Source organism: Amblyraja radiata, chromosome 3, assembly GCF_010909765.2.
Source record: "Amblyraja radiata isolate CabotCenter1 chromosome 3, sAmbRad1.1.pri, whole genome shotgun sequence".
NCBI lineage: Eukaryota > Metazoa > Chordata > Chondrichthyes > Rajiformes > Rajidae > Amblyraja > Amblyraja radiata.
Window position 1 is genome coordinate 78888110 of NC_045958.1, and position 14673 is coordinate 78902782.

At 43.4% G+C, this 14673-nt stretch overlaps 1 protein-coding gene and 1 long non-coding RNA gene across 2 annotated transcripts in view; one reads left to right on the forward strand and one right to left on the reverse strand.

Moving 5' to 3' along the window:
- The window catches only part of hsdl2 (hydroxysteroid dehydrogenase like 2), a 145921-nt gene that overhangs the window by 66734 nt on the left and 64514 nt on the right, over positions 1-14673 (forward strand). The window lies entirely within an intron of this gene.
- On the reverse strand, positions 4944-11975 carry LOC116971214. Its single transcript, XR_004411438.1, has 3 exons — positions 11874-11975; positions 5916-6008; positions 4944-5106 (listed from the first exon to the last, which is right to left on the reverse strand). It is a non-coding gene; the product is annotated as an uncharacterized LOC116971214 (long non-coding RNA).

Sequence of the window (14673 nt, forward strand, 5' to 3'; positions counted from 1 at the left end):
ACCACAGACTGTTCGTATTGGTGGAAATGTGTCAGCCTCTAGAACAATCAGCACGGGAGCACCTCAAGGCTGCATGCTCAGCCCCCTGCTATACTCACTCTATACTCATGACTGCGTAGCCGGTCATAGTGCGAACTCCATCATCAAGTTCACTGACGACACCACTGTTGTGGGACGTATCACTGATGGAGATGAGTCAGAGTATAGAAGTGACCAAATGGTGGCAGCACAATAACCTGGCCCTCAACACCAACAAAACCAAGGAACTGATTGTGGACTTTGGAAGGGGTAGGATGGGAACCCACAGTCCTGTTTATATCAAAGGGTCGATGGTGGAGAGGGTCAAGAGCTTCAAATTCCTTGGAGTGCATATTTCTGAAGATCTCTCCTGGTCTGTGAACACTGATTATAAAGAAAGCACATCAGCGCCTCCTACTTCCTGAAAAGATTACGGAGAGTCAGTATGTCAAGGAGGACTCTCTCTAACTTCTGCAGGTGCACAGTAGAGAGCATGCTGACCGGTTGCATCATGGCTTGGTTCGGCACCTTGAGCGCCCAGGAGCAGAAAAGATTACAAAAAGTAGTAAACACTGCCCAGTCCATCATCGGCTCTGATCTCCCTACCATCGAGGGGATCTATTGCAGTCGCTGCCTCAAAAAGGTTGGCAACATCATCAAGGACCCACACCATCCCGGCCACTCACCCATCTCCCTGCTACCTTCAGGTAGAAGATACATGAGCCTGAGGACTGCAACGTCCAGGTTCAGGAATAACTACTTCCCCACAGCCATCAGGCTATTAAACTCAACTGAAACAAAACTCTGAACATTAATAAACCATTATCTGTTTATTTGCACTTTATCTGCTTATTTATTCATGTGTGTATATATTAATATAATGGTACTAGACTAAGTGGGACCCGATGGGTCCCAGCATCACACGGGAGGGCGGGTCACCCAACGCAATATTCCACCTCTCCACAAATTCCAATATTGGTGGGGGGGGGGGGGGGGGGGCTTTCTCTTGTGCTAGTTTGTACTATTTGTTATTTGTTGATCACACACACCCTCCACCTCACACAGCCACTCACACACACACACACACACACACACACACACACACACACACACACACACACGCGCACACACACACACACTCATTCACACACAGACACATTCACACACACTCACACTCACACTCACACTCACACTCATTCACACACACACACTCATTCACACACACACGCGCGCGCGCGCACACACACACTCATTCACACACACACACACACACACAGACTCATTCACACACGCGAACACACACACACAGACTCATTCACACACATACACAGACTCATTCACATGCACACACACACTCATACACACACTCATTATCACACAGACACACATACACACACACAGACTCATTCACACACATACACACACACAGACTCATTCACTCACATACACTCACCCAATACTAAAATGTCAAGTAACTTCAGAATGTGTTGAATATACAGTGTGTAAAACAAATGTTTAAAGCCTCCTATTGAGGCTGCTGGTGCTGAAGCAACAGCGTGCTTTAAATAACATCCAACAAACATGCTCACCATAGACAGAGCAGTCATCTCTCTTGAATTATTCAACGGCGCCTGCACTCAGAGCCATCTTGACGTCACCTTCTCGCTTCTCACCACGAACCGGAAATGACGCACTCAGCGCCAGCATGCCGCTATCCGGCAATTACGTCATTGGCGCCATCTTGCAACTAAGCGAAAATCACAGAATGAGTGCAAATTTTGAAATTAAACACAGTCCTGATCTAATAAAATGTTTATTCACGCATTATCCATCTGAAAACTGTTGCAAGCAAGCCCTTTAAAAGTCAAGCCAATTGGACAAAAACACGTTGCAAGCCAACAAAACACGTTTGCTGAAAGCCCTTTAAAAAGCCAACCGAATTGGGCAAAAACACTTTGCAAGCCAACAAAACACATTTGCTGAAAGCCCTTTAAAAAGCCAACCCAATTGGGCAAAAACATTTTGCAAGCCAACAAAACACATTTGCTGAAAGCCCTTTAAAAAGCCAACCCAATTGGGCAAACACTTTGTGAACAACAAACACATTTGCTGAAAACCACATCCCGAGGACTCACCGTGGAGTACACGTGCGTTCAGTGTAATTCGCAGCTCAGAGAGCCGTGACACTCTCGCTTCCTCCCTCTGGCAGAGACTGAGTGAGCCATGACACTTCCGAGTTTTATAGTCTCTCCCCCCTGCCGCCAGCGGGGGCAGCAGAGGGAATGGCAAACATTTTTTTAAATGTTCATATATCTCTGATTTTTCATCGATGGGAACATTTCTCCGGTCCAGTCCGGCGGAGGGGGACTCTGAGCGAGGTGGCCAAAAATGACGGCTGTAAGTGGCGGCGTTCTCTCGGAAATCACATCACAGTAAGTCAAAAGCGGTTAAGATCTTAGTTTTAGTAATATAGGTATTGACACACTGATCTGTTCTGTATTCATGCCTACTATATTCTGTTATGCTGAAGCAAAGTAAGAATATCATTGTCCTATCTGGGACACATCACAATAAATTCTCTTGAATCTTGAACCTCTTCAGTGGCTTCATTCTTCGTTCTTTTCACCAGAAATCATGATGCCAAAAATAATGGAGAATTTTAAGTGAGAATAATGCTCCAGAGCACAGTAGATAAATTGAAAATAATCCATGCGAAAATGAACAATAAGAATCCCTACAAATTAAAATATGACCCGACTATTCAAAAACAAAATTCAATTAATTACTTTCTGTCTGTAATCTGAAGATCACCACTTACCCTCAACCAGTCACAGCAATTTAATTTTGCATGATCTCAGATCACAAATTTACACTTAAAAATCATAATTTCAAGTAAATACAGAGGTGCTTCATGAATAAATTGAAGTAGTAACAGATCTGTGTTTTGCTTCTCCACAATCTGTTAACTCTTAGCCTGAATCAGCATTTGAAAACTACCTCACTCCCTTTATTGTGGGAGTTATTTTCCCACGAAAGGAAAGGAGGGAGAAGGAGACAGTGGGAGGATGGTGAGCGAACAAGATCAGGGAGAAATGCCATATCTTGAAAGTCTGTGTTTTAATTTCTGGTTAGGATTACTAAAACAAGCCCACTTGTTGTTTATTAACATCAATGAGGCTTATAATAAAATCTCCATAACAGATGAATTGTGGTTGAATGTTTAGACAGAATAAATTCTAGTGTTTCTGTTTGTTCTAATTTCTCCAAATAATATAAAATAACACAGTTAAACGTTGCCTGAACGACTTTATTAAATCATTAGAAACAACATGTCTAAGCAGAGACAATCACAGTGGTGCAGCAGCTCCACACTGCCCCAGCGACCCGGGTTTGATTCTGGCCTCTGGTGCCGTCTCTGTGGATTAAGGATGAGGTTTCAGGATATTTGAGAGCCCGTGATAAAATATGCCAAAGTCTGCATGGCTTTGTGAAGGGGAGATCTTGCCTGACAATCTGTTGGAATTCTTTGAGGAAGTAATGAGTAGGATAGACAAAGGAGAGTCAGTAGATGTTGTTCACTTGGATTTTCAGAAGGCCTTTGACAAGGTGCTTGCAAGTAAGGCTGCTGAACAAGATAGAAGCCCATTTCACTAGCGGCATGGTACCAGCATGGATAGAAGATTGTTGGGATAGTTAAGGGCCTGTCCCACTTTCACAACCTAATTCACGACCTTTTTTACTCGTGGACATTTTTTATCATGTTGAAATAACGCCCCGACCTACTTGATGCCACGAGTACCTACGACTAGCATCACGACATACCTACGACCTACCTACGACCTCCTACGACCTCGTGACGACCACGCTGCGAGTATGAGTCAAGGGCAAACTCGGCAGAGGTCGTGAATTAGGTCGTGAAAGTGGGACAGACCCTTTAACTGTATAATGGCAAGTTTGTAGAGGATAACAACAAAAGGAAGTCTTCGGACAACATTTTGAGTTGGGACTCTTCGTCACACATCAGCAGTGTGTTTTTTGCTCAGGAATCCAACATCTGTAGTCTCTTGTGTGTCTATTTCAAAGCAATCACATTTTGCCCCATCCTTCCAGCTATTAATAGAGCTCTGCATGGATGTCTTCATAATTTGATAACATTTTATCCAATCTGATTCAGAGCAGCAACTGAAATGACCCAAGATAATGCTTTGATTTGAATTTGTTTTCATAATATTAATAATAATAATTTGTTTATAGGGACAGTGCATATTAATGAACATTTGCATGTAAATATGCGAGATTGTAGCCAATCAGTAGCTAATTTCCGTCTCTAGTCCCAGGCAAAGGTAGGTGAAGTGTCTTGCCCAAGGACACAACGACAGTACACACTCCAAGCAGGATTCGAAACGGCCACCTTCAGGTTGCCAGCCGAACACTTAGCCCATTGTGCCATCTGTCATCCTCATCAGTCTATTCAGAGGGGTTTGCCTCCACTTTGCACAGTTTCTCACCCACCTTGATCTCATCACAGGACATGGGAGTTTATTATTTGGAAATTGCTGGCGTAAACATGAGCAATGATATAGTTTAGTTTAGAGATACGGCGCGGAAACAGGCCCTTTGGCCCACCGAGTCCGCACCGACCAGCGATCCCCGCACATTAACACTCTCCGACACACATTAGGGAAAATTTTCCATTTATACCAAGCCGATTAGCCTACAAATCTGTACGTCTTTGGAGTGTGGGAGGAAACCGAAGATCTCGGAGAAAACCCACGCGGTCACGTGGAAAACGTACAAACTCCGTACAGACAGCACCCGTAGTCAGGATCAAACCCAGATCTCTGGCTCTGTAATCGCTGTAAGGCAGCAACTCTACCACTATGCCGCCAAGTCTGCTAAAAGATAAAAAGCAGTGAAGCAGTTAATTTAGTATGATTTGGTTTATTCCACTGACACATAAACACATAGGAATTTAAGATGAGTGCATTGCATGGGTGGTTTTAAAATACTGATGGCAGATGATCATCAATTCTCCATTGCCAGCATTTTCTGTTCATTCTGCAGCACTTCCTGGTAGTGTTGAAATCCCTGTAAACATGTCAGAATTTTATGCATTAATTAAATGCAACTGAGAAGCATAAACAAAAATAAAGTAAAATGTTGATTGAAGGCTTGTTCCATACAAATACATACATTTCCTATATTTCCTTTTCACTTTTGAGCGTATTTTGTCAGCTGCCTTGGCTTATTTCACATTGTTATTCTTTCACATTTAATTTTGTGAAAGGAATTTAAGAGTTGGGTCTGCCTGTGAAGTCTGGTCATGTCACCAGCCCCGGAGGTTGACGATCTAAAGTAGCCCGCAGTTGTCCGAGAAGTCAGCCTTCTGAACCCATGAATAGGTTCTGCAGACCTAAGACCCTTTGGGACACAAGCAGTCAGTGAGTGATGGGCAGAGGTAGCCAAAGCTGAATATTGTGAGAACAGAATCCATTGCCAGGCGATACAGACCCCCAGTTGGAGGGCAGTGGATGAAATGTCAGCTGTATCATAGGGTGTAGGCCGTATTATAAGAGGCAGAAATGCCAGCTTATCCTGGTCACACCACATCACTCAGAAACTGAGAATTATTTTTCCAATTTATAAGTATCCAACTTTGAGTCATATGGCTCAGAAACAGGCCATTCAGTCCAGTGTGCCCATGCCTACCAAGGTGCCCCGCTACATCAGTCCCATCTGCCCATGTTTGGCCCATATCCTTCTAAACCTTGCTATATCCATGAACCTGTTCAAATGTCTTTTGAATGTTGTTATAATATGAGAGAGAGAGAGAGAGAGAGCGAGAAACAGAAAGAGCAAAAAAGAAAAACGGAAAAAGAGTAAAAAGAGGGACCTACCTTATCAAATTCTTTCCTTATTTTAACATCTCTTTTGAGCCAAGAAGAACAAAAATGCAGAATACTGGAAATACTCGGCAGGTTCTGCAGCATCTGTTGAGATGGATACAGGATCAACATTGCAGGTTTATGACCTTTCATTGGTCATTCCTCTTTTGATAAGAAAGTAGCCTGATCTTACACAGGAAAAGTAGAAACAATAAACTGCAGATGCTCGCTTACCAAAAAAAAAACACAAAGAAGGGTCTCGACTCAAAATGGCACCTATTCCTTCTCTCCAGAGTTACTGTCTGACCCGCCGAATTACTCTGGCATTTTGTGCCTATCTTCACTTTAAACCAGCATCTGCAGTTCCTTCCGACACAAAGACACAAAGTGCTGGACTAACTGAGCAGGTCAGGCAGCATCTCTGGAGAACATGGTTCTTCAGACGGATTTTGTTGTGAGGGGGTGGGGAGGGGAGCTGGAAGAGAGGAGGGCCACGGCAAAGCCTGGCAAGTGATAGGTGAATACAAGTGAGAGAAGTTTTTAATAGGCAGATACCTATCTGTTTATTGAAAACCCCACTCACCTGTATCTATCAGTTGCGGTCCTCTCACAGCTTTCTCTCCCCCCAGTCAGTCTGAAGAAGGATCCCAACATAAATTGACACCTGTCCATGTTCTTCAGAGATGCTGCCTGACCCGCAGAGTTACTCTAGCACTTTGTGCCATTTTTAAAGGAAAAATAGAACAGGGCAGAGCCATTCACCTCAGAAGGGGACTACAGTGCATTCAGACTGTATTCAGACCCCTTCACTTTTTCCACATTTTGTTACATTACAGCCTAATTTTTAAATGGATTAAATTATTTTTTTTTAATCATCAATCTACAATATCCCAGAATGAAGAAGCGATAACAGGTGTATAGAAAATTTTGCAAAGTAATTGAAAATAAATAACTGAAATATCACATTTACACAAGTATTCAGACCCTTTGCTATGACACTCAAAATTGAGCTTAGGTTCATCCTGTTTCCATTGATTATCCTTGAGATGTTTCTCCAACTTGATTGGAGTCCACCAGTGGTAAATTAAATTGATTGGACATGATTTGAAAGGCACACACCTATCTATATAAGGTCTCACAGTTGACAATGCATGTCAGAGCAAAAACCAAGCCATGAAGACGAAGGAATTGTCCGTAGACCTCCGAGACAATATTGTGTCGAGACACCGATCTGGGGAAGGGTATAAACAATTTCTGCAGCATTGCAGATCCCAAAGAGCACAGTTGCCTCCGTCATTCTTAAATGGAAGAACTTTGGAACCACTAGGACTCTTCGTAGAGCTGGCTGCCCGACCAAACTGAGCAATCGGAGAAGGGCCTTAGTCAGGGAGGTGACCAAGAACCTGATGGTAACTCAGACAGAGCTCCATAGTTCATCTGTGGAGATGGGAGAACCTTCAGAAGGACAACTATATCTGCAGCACTCCACCAATCAGGCCTTTATGGTAGAATGATCAGATGGAAATCACTCCTCAGTAAAAGGCACATGACAACCCGCTTGGAGTTTGCCAAAAGGCATGAGAAACAAGATTCTCTGGTCTGATTAAACCAAGATTGAATTATTTGGCCTGAATGCCAAGCGTCACGTCTGGAGGAAACCAGGCACCGCTCATCATCTGGCCAATACCATACCTAAGGTGAAGCATGGTGGTGGCAGCATTATGCTGTGGGGATGTTTGTCGGAGGCAGGAACTGGGAGACTAGTGAGGATCAAAGGAAAGATGAATGGAGCAAAGTACAGAGATCCTTGATGAAATCCTGCTCCAGAGCGTTCTGGACCTCTTTCCAACAGGTCAACGATCCTAAGGACACAGCCAAGACAATGCAGGAGTGACTCTGTGACAAGTCTGTGAATGGCCTCGTCTGGCCCAGCCAGAGCCCGGATTTGAACCTGATCGAACATCTCTGGAGGGACCTGAAAATAGCTGTGCTTCGACGCTCCCCATCCAACCTGACAGAGCTTGAGACGATCTGCAGAGAAGAATGGGAGAAATTACCCAAATACCCAAGAAGACTTGAGGCTGTAATCACTGCTAAAGGTGCCTCAACAAAGTACTAAGTAAAGGGTCTGAATACTTATGTAAATGTGATATTTCAGTTATTTCTTTTTAATTACTTTGCAAATATTTTGAAACACCTGTTTTCATTTTTTTATTATGGGGTATTGTATGTAGATTGATGATAAGAAAAATGAATTTAATCCATTTTAGAATAAGGCTGTAACGTAACAAAATGTGGAAAAAGTGAAGGGGTGTAAATACTTTCTGAATGCACTGTATGTGGCTGATCATGCTGGTCCTGGCTACCAATTCACAAAGAACACTGTGGACCGAGGAATAACATCATTGTGAAAATAATTCCCTTGTGTTTCTTTACCACTACTTCTGCAAACATATGCTTTATATTTCTCCTGAATTATCTCTTTGGTTAAAAAAAAATGCACAACAACGTCATCAGATTTACTGTGCCTGTGCATTTAGCATTCCTTTCAAGGTCATCAGGCCAATGCACATGAAAGTTGTTACTGCATAAATCTCTGTCTTCTGGTGCAAAGTGGGGGGAAACATCATGTGAACCCAAAGTAACACTTGAAAGGAGGTAACCCCCTTTCCACCACCACCTCCTCCCCTCCACCAAGTTGTACTGATCTGAGGATGGAGAACTAGTCTCCCCTTCAATTCCTTTGGCAGTTTATAAGAATATAAACTGGAAAGCACCTGTGGTGAACTATTTTTCGATGTGCCCGAGCCTCGTGTATGTGACCTAGAAAGTGAAGTGATCCACTTTAACTTGGGTATGTCTTGGAAAGCTTTACACATACTGTCAGATAAGGGCACGGTACAATCCTGGCTTCCAGCACACCCTCAGTTGTAATTGTTCCACCATTGCTGGCTTGTTCCTTTAACATCTCAGGCCAGGAACTCTGTGAATGTCTCCTTGAACCTTCATGACTCTCTACTTTCCCACCCTCATTGGCATTGGTTTAAATATGACTCACAACAAATTTTCTAGACAAAGCTATCAGTTGGAACTTGCTGCATGCAAATTAGCACACTATGCTCAACTTCGTAAGTACCCAATTACATGTAGAGATCTATGGAATATCTTGAAATCAGGTTCTTTGTACAGTGCCCTCCATAATGTTTGGGACAAAGACTCATCATTTATTCATTTGCCTCTGTACTTCACATTTTGAGATTTGTAATATAAAAAATCACATGTGGTTAAAGTGCACATTGTCAGATTTTAATAAAGACCATTTTTATACATTTTGGTTTCACCATGTAGAAATTACAGTTGTGTTTATACATAGTCCCCCCATTTCAGGGCACCATAATGTTTGGGCCACATGGCTTCACAGGTTTTTGTAATTGCCTCCTTAATGCAGGTATAAGAGAGCTCTCAGCACCTAGTCTTTTCTCCAGTCTTTCCACCACCATGGAAACTTTTATTGCTGTTTATCAACATGAGGACCAAAGTTGTGCCAATGAAAGTCGAAGAAGCAATTATGAGACTGAGAAACAAGAATAAAACTGTTAGAGGCATCAGCCAAACCTTATGCTTACCAAAATCAACTGTTTGGAACATCATTAAGTAGAAAGAGAGCACTGGTGAGCTTACTAATCGCAAAGGGACTTGCAGGCCAAGGAAGACCTCCACAGCTGATGACAGAAGAATTCTCTCTATAATAAAGAAAAATCCCCAAACACCTGTCCGACAGATCAGAAACACTCTTCAGGTGTGGATTTGTCAATGACCACTGTCCGCAGAAGACTTCATGAACAGAAATACAGAGGCTACACTGCAAGATACAAACCACTGGTTTGCTGCAAAAATAGGATGGCCAGGTTACAGTTTGCCAAGAAGTACTTAAAAGAGCAACCACAGTTCTGGAAAATTGTCTTGTGGACAGATGAGATGAAGATTAACTTGTATCAGAGTGATGGCAAGAGCAAAGTATTGAGGAGAGAAGGAACTGCCCAAGATCCAAAGTATACCACCTCATCTGTGAAACACGGGGGCGCTCCTCTGTGTGCAGCCATGTCAGCTTCGCGTCAGTTTTTTCAACTTTTTTTTATTTTTTAGTATGTTTTAAAGTATGTATTTTGTGTTTCTCGGTGTGTTTTGTGTGGGGGGTGGTGTAGGGGGGTAAGGGGGAAACCGTTTCGGTCGCCTCCTCCATGGAGAGGCGAGTTTTTCCAGGTCGCCTCCCCCGTGGCCTAACATCAAGGATCGACGCGGCCTTTCCCGGAGACGCGCCCGGGGCTTCAGCGGCGGGCGCAGCGTGGACTCTCGGCGTGGAGCGGGTGAGCCCTCGCTGGGGCTCACTGGAGGGGAGCGCTCCGTTTCGCTGGCCCGGGGCAGCCGGCAGCCTGAAGTCGCAGCCTGAAGCCGCGGTCTGCACAGCTCCAGCTGGTGCGGCGTCTACAGCCCGGGATCCCTCGTGGGGGACCCGGGGGAAGAAGAAGCCATCACTGCCGGCCCGCGGCCAACTTCTACCGCGGGGCCGGCATGGACTTACCATCACCCCTGGAGGGGAGCTTCGACCGCCGGCCCTGCAGTCTACGGTGCTTCTGGCTGCGGCGGGGACTTTAAATCTCGACCGCCGGCCTGCGGCCTACACCATCTTAAAGCCGCGGTCTCCGGTGAGGAAGAGCCGATCCTGGACTGACTCTGGACTCTGGTCCTGTACACGGGGGGGAAATGGAGGAGGACTGGCCAAATATTTGTGCCTTCCACCACAGTGATGAATGCTGTGGTGGATGTTTGTGTTACAGTTTTATTGTGTGTTCTTTATTATTGTACTGCTGCTGACAACCCAAATTTCCACCGACCCTGGTTGTGTGGCAATAAATTATATCTATCTATCTATCTATCTACAGTGGTGGGGGTGTTATGGCCGCGGCATGTATGGCTGCTGAAGGTACTGGCTCACTTATCTTCTTTGATGATACAACTACTGATGGTAGTAGCATAATGAATTCTGAAGTGTATAGACACATCCTATCTGCTCAAGTTCAAACAAATGATTCAAAACTCATTGGCCGGCGGTTCATTCTACAGCAAGACAACGATCCCAAACATACTGCTAAAGCAACAAAGGAGTTTTTTAAAGCTAAAAAATGGTCAATTCTTGAGTGGCCAAGTCAATCACCCGATCTGAACCCAAATAAGCATGCCTTTTATATGCTGAAGAGAAAACTGAAGAAGACAAGCCCCAAAACAAGCATAAGCAATACAGGCCTGGCAGAGAATCACCAGAGAAGACACCTAGCAACTGGCGATGTCCATGAATCGCAGACTCTTCAAGCAGTCATTGCATGCAAAGGATATGCAACAAAATACTAACATGATATTGCTGTGTCCCAAACATTATGTTGCCATGAAATGGGGGGACTAGGTATGAACACAGCTGTAATTTCTATATGGTGAAACCAAAATGTATAAAAGTGGCTTTTATTAAAATCTGACAATGTGCACTTTAACCACATGTGATTTTTTTCTATTACAAATCTCAAATTGCGGAGTACAGAGGCAAATAAATAAATGATGAGTCTTTGTCCCAAGCATTATGGAGGGCACTGTGAATGCAAATCTTTGTTTTATTTGATTGATCATCAGTTGTGACTTGGTGCCAACATTTGTCTGTAACTTGTCTGCCAAGTGTTTCATGGTACTCTAAGTACTTTATGGAAGCATGTTGTTGTGGAGGTAATAAGTATTTAACCCAAATATTTTTAGACAAGTATGACGTGAAAAACTATTTTTTTAAACGTAAGTTTAAAATAACTTCCAAATTCATAAAAAATTGTGGTCAATACATTTTAAAAAGCTGGTGTATTATTAAATATATTGCAAGAGAATTTTTAATAATTAATAATATGGTGGAAAACAATCTGATTGCATTACCTTGGAAATGTTGTACAGTTTGAGATTATCAGTTTAATCATAGTTATCGTCTCATGAACTGAGCATCAGAGCTTTTACCAAGGCCTGCCCAAACTCATTTCCTCTTACTGCTTCACACTGTTTGTGCTTCCTGCCACGTACGTGACCATTTAATTAAAGCTGAATTTCTGAAGAGGAAATAAAAACGGAGAAGCAAACACAGTGCCTTTCGATTTGAAAGCAAGGTCAAATTTGAGGCTGTAGTTCTTTTTATGATAAACTTGTTTTTGTAAAAATGTATAAACTTAAGAATTATTTTCAAGTTCAAAGATTAGAGGTTAAACACTGAGCATGACAGACCACCTACCCAGAAAGTACTTCCAGTTAACTACTAATGCAGCATATAATTCAATCAAAACTTACCGCCATGTTGCGTTTATTTTGTAGTTGGGATTGTGAGAAGTAGTTGCCACGGCTGGCATTATTGTCATTCTCTGATACTCTTGTAAGGTCTTTGGGGACTTGATCAGCTGAAGTCTTTGTGATGAAGATGCTGCCATGACATTTTGAAGTAGGAAATTACAAGATCTTTGGCCCAGTGGGTAAAGAATAGATGTACTGTGAATGATGCATTTATTGGGACCTTAAACAATTTTTCATTTACAGTCTCAATATTTTATTTTATAATGGTAATACTGTAGATCTGTTGGTAGATTCAGACTGCTCACACAAGACTATTAGTGGTTTTTTAATTATTACATGATATATTAAATTATATTTATGTTGTTCATCTTCTTCCTGATTTTCGGGGAACTTTTGTTTGTAGTGTTACTTAGGATGTTGTCGTCGCTTTAGTCTCTTTTTTTCTCATTGACTTATTCTCTCAATCCTATAATTTTCTGTCTAGGTTTTTTTCGTTGAGAGGTCACTCTGTGATTCTTACTTTGCACCAATTTAGTTACCCGAATTGTCTACAGTCACACCTGCAACAAGCTTGCACAAAATATTGATCATTTTCTAAGATGGTTTGTTGGCTCCGTCATTTCTCTGCGTGAGCTGTTCCCTGTCTCCATTCCTGCTATCAGAGGATTGCAGTGTTGCTCCTTTTCAGGTGGGTTGTCAACAAATGGATAACCAGGCTGCAGGTGTGGGGATCAGACAAGAACGGAACTCACTATCAAAACATGGAGGGGACGGGGGACACAATTTTTTGGCGGCCGCGCGCGCATGCGCACACTCACATACGCGCGCGAGGCTTCGTAAGCTCAATCCAGAGCTAAATGCAGCTCAACTGCCTGTCTCACCGGGTTAACTAACAGCCCTGTCTGGACTGACGGGACACCAGCGCTGCTTCTCCGTGCTGGCAATATTTCCCGCAAGTCCAGGCAGGTTAACCTGGCGGGGATGTCACCCACCTCTCAAAACATGGGGGGGACATGTCCCCTCTGGCCCCCCCGGGTTTTCCGCCCCTGGGATCAGAGATGGCTTTTACTGTGCTGAGGAACTCGCACATCTCGTAGCTGTCAGCAATCAGCAGCACCTCTTGGACCCTACTCATCCACCGTGTGTTCTTTAGGTCAAGGGTTTTCTACTGGATCTCTTCCTTCCTCACTGTGAGTCGAGAACAAGGGTGAACTCATCAGGATCAGGGAGGCAGTCAACTTTAAAAAAACCTCCTCAACTGCCATCTTGCCCTTTGACACTATCCCACAGAAACCTCGTCCGGTCATCCTAATGCTCCTGACGGACATGATGTTGAGCAGACAGTGCTCTGCTCAAAGATGGCAAGAGTGTGAGAGCTGATGTTATCGCCACTGAAATCCTAGAACTCAGGCACAAATTCATAATCCCATCTTTCACATCTGGGGAGAAGAAGATATACCAGGGGACCTCATACATGCTACAACATCTTTGGAAGTCTGGCTTTGGTAATGAAAGAGGGGTTCTCCGCTGCCCACCACAGGAAAAGCCATCTCCAGATCCTCCCCAACTGCTTTCTCCCGGTCACTAAAAAACTGCTTCCTGGATCACAGTGTGGATTCCAGCCATTTACAGCACAAGTAGACATGATCTTCATCGAACAACACCTCATAGAGAAATGCAGCACCAGTCAATCAATGTAAGTGGCCTCCTTTAGCCTCATTAAAGCTTATGACTTCTTCAATCCACAGAGTCTGTAGAACACCTTCTCAAATTTGGTTTCTGCTGTAATTTAGCTCCACAATGGTAAGCAAGCCATCATACTAACCAAAGAGTTTACTACAGAGCCAATCTCACTGAAGACCAGTGTTAAATAAGGATATGTCATTGTCCCAACATTTTGCTCCATCTTTCTCACCAGGATATAGCACCTTGTCTCCAACAAACTGCCTGCAGGGAAACCGATCAATCGATGGCGACTTCAGTCCAGGGCAAAAGTCACACAAATCTCAATGCAAGAGAAGCTGTATGCAGACGACGCTTGCATTTAAATATGCTTGGAGGCCATGCTCCAAGATATCATTGACTCAGTTACCCAAACGACTAAGAGGGCTTTACAGTCAGCATCCAAAAGATTCAGGTTCAATGCTGACCTGCCCATCCTGTGACACAAAGTAGCAAAGCGTTCTGATTTGGTGGTCGTCCAACTTCCAGACAGTTGACCTCCATGCTCAGTGGTGTCTGAATCAAGTGCTCATTTACTCCCTAAGAAAGTCTGTAGTCGGCTAATACTCTTAACAGATTGGTTTAATAATTCCAGGCCCTCTACAGGTTATCGCAGGTTCCGTTCCTGAGAACCGTTCATAATCCAAGCAGTTTGCAAGTAGGAAATGCGGATACA